A 10,122-nucleotide genomic window follows, 5' to 3' on the forward strand; every position below is an offset into this window, starting at 1 on the left:
TTCCCACCCCCTCGTTGAGCATTCATGCTCAACCATAGCTTTATTTAGGTAAAATAGGACTACATATTGAGAAAATGTAACATAGCTACATAGACTGCATAAGAAAAAATGATAATATAGCGACTATATAGATAGGATGGAGATACAGAGGAAACCATCTGCTATTGCATCACCCGCCAGGGTCAAATGGAAAGCTCACAACTTCCCTAATCATAGTTAACGATCCACCTGGATCAAAAACAAAACAATGGCTATGGCCATCCACCTGTAAAACATGCACATTGAAGCCTCTCTTTGCATGTGCAATCCCAAAATAGGCCACCCTTCCAGCTCTTCATAGCATTGAGCTTTGTCACCCTGCATCCATAATCCTTCGTGCCAACCAGAAACAAGCTTTCGACCACTTGAAGCATTGGTACCATAAGTAGCTATCATGTCACTTGTTAGAGAACTCTCCGTAGTATAGTCTTCTTCAGTAAAAACCTCGCCACTAACACAAAGACACCTGTAAAGCAACCTCCAATAACACATGTATCCATAGCAGCACATAAAATAGCAAGACCCTGCCATTTTCCTCCACCTGCTGCCTAGCCAAGCAAACCTGATCCCTTTGCAAACTTGTATCCAAACCCTCTAAAAACGGCTCCAAGGCCACCTTTTCATACTCAAGAGCATAACCTGCTTGAGCTTGAACCTGTTCAAATACCTCATCACCTGCAAGGTTGGTGTCAGCTTCCTCATTGCATGGAGGACCACTCTCATAGGCTGTACCTGTATCAGTTTCCATAGAGTCAGCTGCCATAGCTAACTCTCCATGGCCACACACAAACTTTGAAACTTTAAAGTACCCCTCTACATGCTCACCAGGGCAAGGTTGCCCCACTCCCTGCATAGACAAATCACTTCGACATACCTCTGTTTGTGCTTCTAGCTTCTGCAAGTCATCCTCGAAAACCTGCTCTTCAATCAAACTGGATGCACAATCAAACCATACCTCTTCCTCCAATAGGGACTCACCATCACACGACGTTTGATAGGGCTGCTCGTCTGGCAGATTCACACAAGGTGAAACACTTACACCTCTTCGACCTTTAGCCGGCTGGCAGGCAACTCACATACATTGTTCATCACTTCATCCACATTAAAAACATCATAAGTCTCATACCTAGAAGACATGGACTCCGTCTCCCATGTAGCATCTGTGTCTAAACTGTTGTTGGAGCTATGAGAACTGTCGGACTCCTCTTTTGAACTTACCAATTCTTGCACCACTGCTACCTTCCTCGCTGTTGGTTCTGGAACTGACACATCTTCTTTAAGATCTTCTACCACCTCACTCTCTTGAGGAAGCAAACTAGGTGGCACCCTGAACATACTATCTCTGCACTTTTTGAGCCCTGGTTGGCACTTCTTCTACCTCTTCTAGCCTGGCATTAGCTTCACGTGCTTTGATCAAATGCATATCAAGATAAGAAAGGGCTTTTACCTCTTGATGCTCTTTAATTTGTTTGGGCTTAGGTCCACAAGCTACCGTGACTGCCGACTGTAGCAATCCTGCCTCCATCTTCTTCTTCATCTTTCGACTCTTTGCTCTAGCGACTCTGACAGCTTCCTCAAAAGTCCTTGGATCTTCATACTCCACTCTCTCACGAACATAAGGATGCAAGCATGATAGAAACTTTTCCATCTTAAACAATCCCGCATGCGTTGCTTGAGTAGCAGCCACAAAATCCCTCCAACAGGCTTCAAAATTATCAACAAAAGCATCGAAATTTTCACTTACTTCCTGTTGCAAGCCTTTGAGCTTCGCATCTGCTTCCGAAGCCGACACCACCTTTCGATACCTTTGTAAGAATTTCTCGCGAAATCCGATCCAAGTCTGCTTGTGCACATCTTCTAAGCCATCGAGCCAAACCTTTGCTTTATCTCGTAGCACCAAAGGTAGAGTTTGAAGCTTCGCTTCATCACCTGGCATCTGCAGCACTGCCAGCATAAAGAGCTCAAAATCGGCAAGCCAATCATCGGCATCTTCATCTCCTTTGTGCACCGGACCAAATTCCTGCTTCATCTTGATTCACAAATACTCGGTCAGGAAGCAATCAGTGGATCCTCAGTGGGGGCACCACAAGATGGCAAGGGGGAAGACGGAAAACCACTAGCACATTAATTGAATGCCTCTCTATAGCCCAGTGATCTGACAACACCCCTATCCCCTAGCAAACACACACCTAGACTCACAATCTAGCACCGACTATGATCCAAGCCCAATCCCGACCAACCCGTCTATATACATCCATTCACAAGGCACATCATTGTGGTTTTTGCTTATAACCTCCCAGAACACCTCATAGCTGCACACGTATGATAGAAAATAGATAAACCCATGCATATGCTTTCAGGATCACACATCCACTCTATCACAATCTACTCAACTTTATGGCATACACAAATTTTTTGAGATCATTGGCTTATACAACATTTGAATAGATAATCCCCACATACGACAGCTACTTAGATTTATGACACCCCCATAAGCATGTGTGTTAGGGTAAAAAAAGTGATATATGTGATATATGTCACTAAAAAGACAAGTACTAAAGGACTTCAAGATAGATATGCTCCACTTTTTTCACCTCCTGAATCCACTCTCGCTTTAAACCAGCGTTGATTTGCAACCTCCCACTACCTCCGTGTTCATGTTCCTTGGTGGCCTCTTGCAACTACAGGCCCTTCTCTCCCCTTGCAGCAGTGCCCCTTGTCCTCTCCAACTAGCAAGCACTTCCTTCCTCCACGCCACTGGCCGGCCCTCAGCCCTCGGTGTCAACCCTCCACAGGCTGCTCTCGGCCCTCCTCCTCTGCAGCCCCCTGGCCGCCCTTGATACCCTAATGTAGCAGCCTGCGGCCCCTATGTGGCCCTCAATGAATATGGCAACCCTCCTTTTCGACGCTCCTTGTGAGATCCCCTGTGATGCTCACAATCACACCCCCAAGCCTCACACCTTCCATGCTAGCCCCTCAGGCCCTCTCGTGTCTGTAGTCGGCCATCCCGCGGCTCTCCAAAACAGTGCCACCCCCTCTGCAGCACCCCGTGGCGGTCCTCTTCAATGGCCTTGTTGGCGCACCCTTGGCTGCCTTCCACTCATGCAGAGCCCAAGTGGCCGCGCTTTCCTTCAGGCAGCCCGTCACCATGCATCCACTGCAGGTCACTTTTTTTTATTAATAGCTTTTAAAAGCTTTTGGGCTTGGGCCCCCTTTCACACGGTCACATGCTTCCAATTGTCGATGTCCACCTCGAGAGCAATCCACATAAAATTGAGCAAAGACGAGGCCGCCCATCTACAACAGACGGTTTCTCCATGGTATAGCTTTGCCGAATAGACCCAAACTTGAAGCTGTACGAAACACCAAAAAACCCGACTCTTCGAGCCTTCTAACTTCCCCCGATCAGTAGTGCTAAAACTTGCCCTGACCTTCGAACAACCACATTTAGCATACACATCCTGGCAATGCTGGCCATACCTTGCATCAAGCAGCCACTCAAGCACTTTGCCATCTGCTTGCAAATATCCATGTACAAGCTTTTGAGCTCTCCCTGGGCCGGCAAAAACTGGGTGCACCAACGTGTCGAGTTCTCCAAGATTTTCACGGACTGCACCCTTGCCAACTTTTGAGCCTTCCTCGTTGTTGGGTCATCGTGCCTCTTTTTTTAATTCTAGCGACTTGTAGTAGCAAAAAGAGAGAGAGAGAGAGAGAGAGAGAGAGAGAGAGAGAGAGAGAGAGAGAGAGAGAGAGAGAGAGAGAGAGAGAGAGAGAGAGAGAGAGAGAGAGAGAGAGAGAGAGAGAGAGAGAGAGAGAGAGAGGATCCCGTGTCGACTATTGGCTACTTGGAGGTTGTCAAGCTATGTGTGTGTGTTTGTGTGTGTGAGAGAGAGAAGCCCTGCATCGACTGCTCGTAGCCCCTAGGTTGGCCGACTATTTGTGTGTGTGTGTGCGTGTGTGTGTGTGTGTGTGTGTGTGTGTGTGTGTGTGTGTGTGTGAGAGAGAGAGAGAGAGAGAGAGAGAGAGAGAGAGAGAGAGAGAGAGACGTACGACTGATGCTGGTAGGTTGTGTGTGTGTGTGTGTGTGTGTGTGTGTGTGTGTGTGTGTGTGAGAGAGAGAGAGAGAGAGAGAGAGAGAGAGCACACGTCTATTTGGATGTCAGTAGTGTGCAAAAGATAGAGAGAGGGAGAGAGAGCGATGGAGAGTCGATTCTTGAAAAAAATTTATTCCAAAAACTTGAAAAACCTATACATTAGAAATTTTAGAGGCAAATTGATTATATTAAAAGATTTTTACACTAAATTCTAAAAATTTTCTCACCTTCAAATATAGAATTAGTAGTATTTTGAGAAGTGTTGGGAGTAGAGAAAGAGGGAGCAAGGACCATGCACAAGGAGCAAACCAAAGGCATGATTGGGTTGTGCCACTATAGGGGACTATACAGGGAGCAGTCGGGCAAGGTCGATAGCAAGCTCGAGCAATTTGGACAAGATCGGCAACAAACTTGAGCATTTCAATTGTATCTCCAAATTCCTCGAGAGGAATTTTAACTATTTTAATGGAGAGAGCCATCTACTATGAAGGAATACGACTTGGACCCTGTAATGAGAGTGCTACACTGCATTGTCAAAATTTTCTATCAAGCTTGGTAGTTTATTTGCATCGCACCTCTTGGAATCATTCCTCAAAGAGAATCATTTATCATATCAGACGTTGACAAATATGGCACACATGGATTGAGGAAGGCATAGAAGATTGGCTCTAGCAACAACGGAGTGGAAGTAGGCAAAGAAGTTCATTCACATAGGTAGGGGGAGATGGATGGATATTATACCCATCAAGAGATGGGGCATTGCCTTAGTCACCATGTACACCATCACGGAATGTCATTTTCTTGAATGCATTGTTTGTAGGAGATGTCCAGCAAGTAAAGGATGGGAGTGCATGCGAAGAAGCAATGGGATCTTTTTGACATGTGTGAAGTGCAACTTTACCCATATGGGATGACCTATTCTTGCAACTAGAAGGCATGTTGCATTAAGCAAGAAGTTGACAAGGCAAATAATTCATGTTGAGATTGTTAGTTTGCAAAAAAAAATCGTTCTTGGTGTTTCTTTGTCTGCACCATAGTGGGAGGACACATGCTAATATTTTTGATGGCAGCAAATAAGGGGTTGGTTTTTTTCATAGATGCAATCACCTGGGCTTGCAACTTAAAGGCACGTTACATTGTGCAAGAAGTTGACATGGCCACATAAATTCGTCACATGACGTTGTTAATCTAGGTATCTTGAAAGAAAACATCGTGTTTGGCATTGCTTTGTTTATACAAAGGTAGTAGATACATGCTGATATTTGTGAAAGTGAAGTGCAAAGTGTTTTGGAATGCTTTACTAGCATCAACTTACAATTGCATGTTTCTTAGAGTACACTTAATAAGGGTATGTCGAGGGTAATCAAGCTATAGATTGATGCAAAGCGAGCACTCCTATGCGTGCATCCTAGATGAGCATATACATGGTGAGATTATTACCAAGGAAAATTCTTTAATCCACATGTATGTAATAATTCACGTTTATGTGTTTATGCAACTTTTGCAAAAAAAAAAAAAAGCGATGCTTAGCTTGCTATACCAAGACAATGGGTCACTTTAAAAGGAGTCATGGTTCGGGAACTAAGGTACAAGTTGATGCAAAGTGAGGAACATCCAAATGCATGGATCACATTATATTGGTGTATGGCAAGTGGTACATAATTTAAAAAAGCTCAAGATTTTATGTTTAATGGAGGATGCTATCTCTTGAACTACATTGATAGCAAGATATTCCCAACAAGGGCAAGCTCAAGGCTATTTTTCAAGTGATTGTGGAACTAAGCTTCTCTTCAAAGGTAATCACATAAGGTACACGTTGATGCAAAATGAGGAACATTCAAATGCGTGGATCACATACTAGCTTATATTGCCATATGGCAAGTGATACATAATTTCAAAAGCTCAAGATTTTATACTTTTAATGGAGAATGCCATCTCTTGAACTACATTGATAGCAAGATATGTCCAACAAGGGCAAGACTGAGAAGCTCAAGGCTATTTTTCAAGTGATTGTGGAACCTGAGCTTCTCTCAAAGGTGATCACATATGCTTCCATTCTGAAGGGTGTGGCAACATGCAAGGCCTTGATGTGGGCAAACATTTCCATGATAAGATTTTTATTTAGGGCCTATTGAAAAAAAGGTATCATGCCCAACATGGATTCCAAGTGTAGTGCACTTTTGAAAGCACATTGAGTTTTTGACAAATTCCTAATATGGCATGCCACTTTTAGGCTACATTGATTATAGGATATGTTGGACAAAAGCAAGGAAGCCCTAAGATGTATTTAGAGAATGCGAGGACAGGGGTTCTCTCCAAACAAATCAATGATTGGATCGTTAGTTAGGGACTCTTGAAAAAAAAAAGAGCATTCTGGAAATTCTTTGGGCCAGTATTTATGCCGAGTGTGGTTTGTTGAGCATGAAGACATTTGTTAATGTTTCTCTTCTTAGTGCGGAGGAAGTAGTTGATATGGTTGTCTTTTGAGAGTTTCGAGATGTTATCTCTTCCATTCTTCTACTTAAGATGTGACTAAAATGGCAGCTCGAAAAGCTTATTGGAGCTTAGAAGGATCATTTTTTTTTATAATGAAGCATGGATATAAATGTGACAACCTCAAGGATGCATATGTAATGTTTTAAAAAATTATTACCTTATAGGGGAGGCAATCAGAGTTGGGCCTTGCTTTGTCTTGGCCGCAAGAGCACGCGGGTCACATACTAGTATACATTAGACCGACTGCATGATTGTCTACAACAATGTGATATCCCCTGGCTATAAGTGACACCTAGATATGTGCAAAGGTGCAATGAATAAAACAATTGTGTGCTTACTTAATACATTCCTGCACTTTTCAAAAAAAGAAGAAGCACACTAGCTGTTGTGTAGGTTTTCCATTTAGCCAATAGCTTGCTTCCTTGTAGAAGCGTCTTGTAGCAACCTACGAGGGTCACCACCAAGACTCGGGAAACATTTTTTGTGGACCCGCTTTGGAACCTTTTCACACGCATGTGAGCAGGCTAACTCTAAGTTTGAGAGGCATAATCACACTAAAAATCTCATATTATAACGAAACATACTATAATTTGAATCGGCTTGAGAACCCTCTTGCCCAAATTTGAGCCGGCCATGGCTTGCGAACCTATCTTTTCCCGAGGCTTTGGATAAAATGAACCTATCTTTTCTCGAGCCTTGGTCACCACATCATCCATCGATAGCATGTGCGCAAGATCTCGCACACGGATCATCCTCTCTTAGGCCGAAGGCATAACAAAGGAGATTCCATTCCAAATGGAGTCGTGTAAAAAGAGAGGAGATTTTTGAATAAAGTTTTGGCCATCGACGTGGGATCATGGGAAAGCATGAATTGTTAAAATTAACATCACTTTCCAGTAGTAGTCTAGGTACTAGCCGCTTCGCGCATTTTGTATGCATGGTGGTGAGTGGTTCACCTGTCTAGACTCTAGACTCTAGAGAGAGTGCATCGGAGGGGCAACGCCTAATGCTGACCATCCAACAACTCGCCCTTAGGCTAAGCCCGGATTGATGAGACGACTTCCTGTGACACCGCATTCCTCTACTTTCCTTCCTCGCTTTTTGTCTCGTGACTCGTCTCTCTCTCTCTTTCACACACACAGTGCGCACACACACACACAGACTTACGCTGATTAATGAAAAAGGGTTTCTGCATCCAATACTGCACGTTCCCAATTAAGATCTAGTCTTTTCGATTTCAGCTCTCCCTATCATCTCTCTTTCTCTCTCTCTCTCTTTTGTTTCAAGAATGGCGGATAGGCACCCTCTGTCGTCTCCCCAAAACAAGGTAGAAAATGGTCAAGTCTTTCAATTTCAGCTCCCCCTCTCCCCTTCTCTCTTATGGTGCGCACATGCGTCGTTCACGAAGAGCGTTCAGTGAAAAGAGCACTCCAGCTCAGCAAGGCCCACCACGCCCTTGCACGCACATAAACGGATAGCCACCGTTGTGGTCGCAATGGAGCCCCCCCCTTCATCCCGTTCAGCAACCGTCGCTTGCGTTCGCATGGCGGAAGCTACTCTGCAGCAAGCCTGCAAAAGCTGTGACAAGCTTACATGGAGCTCCCAGATTACTGCCTGCTCTGAACATTGAAGATCAGCAATACGTCAGCTAGCAACGATCGTTGGCTAAAGCAGCTCATGTGCGCACAGTGACGATCGGTAGATGCGTTCACTCCGCCATCGGATGCATGACTGGTCGTTCCATGTGCGCGCTACATCTCTCTCTCTTAGGTTGCGCACATGCAAGCCGTCGATAGCTTGTTCCAATGGAAAAGAGTCGTGAGCCCACCGGACGCCCACCACGCCCATCATGATATACCATTTCTTGGCCAGCGACGATTGGCACGTCACGAGCTCCGCTTTCATGTTCAACGCCAGACCACCGTTGGTCACATTCACTCATGTAAGATTTTAGGGAAAACTATCAAAATACACCTCTAATTTGTGGAAAATATTCCCGAAATATCCGCCAAATTTTAAAAATTTCCAAAGTATTTTGTCATAAATTCCCAAAATACCCTTGGTTGTGAGGGTAAATTTCTCCAAAAAAAGATTTTTTGTAGCTTTTCATAAAACGACAAGATGCTAAAACTAGAATTTGAATTGGTTATGTAGGCTTTGAAGATGAATTGCTTCATTATTTTTAGGTATAATTGCCTTTTTTTTCCTAGAAAATTTGTGACAAATTACGTGCTAAGCACTCAAAGACAACGGATATCAACTGTCAAATAGGAATGAAGATTAGAAAATCTTGAACACTCCCAACAATAGTAGATATTTGGGTATTTTGGGAATTTTTGAAATTTGAGGAATACTTGGGGAATTTCCACAAATTAGAGAAGTATTTTGGTAATTTTCCCATGATTTTATCATCTTTTTGCTTTCGGCAAAACTCACTAATAGTGAGTGAAACATTAAATCCAAAAAGAATTACTAAAAGCCCTCCTCACAACGAGCCAAGACATCTACCACTATCATTGAAAATCCACACCCATAAACAAGGCTTTTTACTAGGAAGCTAGAAAACCCGGCCAGTACAGAAAGACTCATAAAGCCGAACTAGACTGCATGGAATGCCAATACTACCGAGCCGAAGGAGACCAAGACAACTAGTAGCACATAAAAAAAGTAGGAAGATAACCATCACCTGATCAGAGATGCCAGCGGAGGAGCTGTTGATTGCTACCTGAAACCACTCCACCTCCGACCAAAAGCACAAGCCAAAATCAAGCACCGCCCAACCCGTCCTCAAGCAGAGCCTCATACGCCTCAATAGACCGCGCAAGCCGTAGGACATCTCCAAAGCTGAACCAAAAGACAACACTGCATCAGGCCATAAAGGAGCCTCTCCCCTTCAAACGAAGCTCTCCGTTTCCACAATGGGGCCATCTTTAGGATATAAAATCATACATCCAGATGCCCCTCTTTCTATGGCTATATCTCACACAGGCATGGGATGGGAGGGGAGGGGAGCGGAGGGGAGGGCGTTGTAGACGCCCATGCAAAGTAAACTTGATACGCCTCATAGGATTGAACCCACAACCTAGGGTTGGCGGCCTCGTGCTGTAACCACATTGCTTGCACACATCATTCATAGAATGTAGATGCCTTCTTCCAATTTTGTACCCAAGTTTGAGTAAATCTACTATATCCACTGAATGTGGGGCCTCAGCTTGATGGGAGCCTTTGATGCCATCTCCCCAGTGTTCGGGAAAAATGTGTCTCAGCTTAATATCGTGCCGTTTTCAATTTCCAAAATGCCAGTTGAGCACAAGGGGAAAAGGAGAAATTCCGCCCCAAAATAGAGAAAAATAGTATAAAAACCTAAAAAAGTAACCTACTTTTCTAAAATTTCCTCTTGGCAAATTCAAGGAAAGGCATTTTGTATGTTTGGGAAAATGATTTTTCCCGAACACTGCGTCTCCCATGCCTGTGTAAGATATATAGTTGAGGC

General features: G+C 44.0%; 1 pseudogene; it reads right to left on the reverse strand.

The window, feature by feature from the left end:
• Nucleotides 1-216: 216 nt before the first annotated feature.
• LOC147463253 (uncharacterized) lies at nt 217-1,993 on the reverse strand (annotated as a pseudogene).
• Between the last annotated feature and the right edge of the window lie 8,129 nt (nt 1,994-10,122).

This window comes from Adiantum capillus-veneris, chromosome 2, assembly GCF_014529385.1.
Source record: "Adiantum capillus-veneris isolate H3 chromosome 2, ASM1452938v2, whole genome shotgun sequence".
Lineage (NCBI taxonomy): Eukaryota > Viridiplantae > Streptophyta > Polypodiopsida > Polypodiales > Pteridaceae > Adiantum > Adiantum capillus-veneris.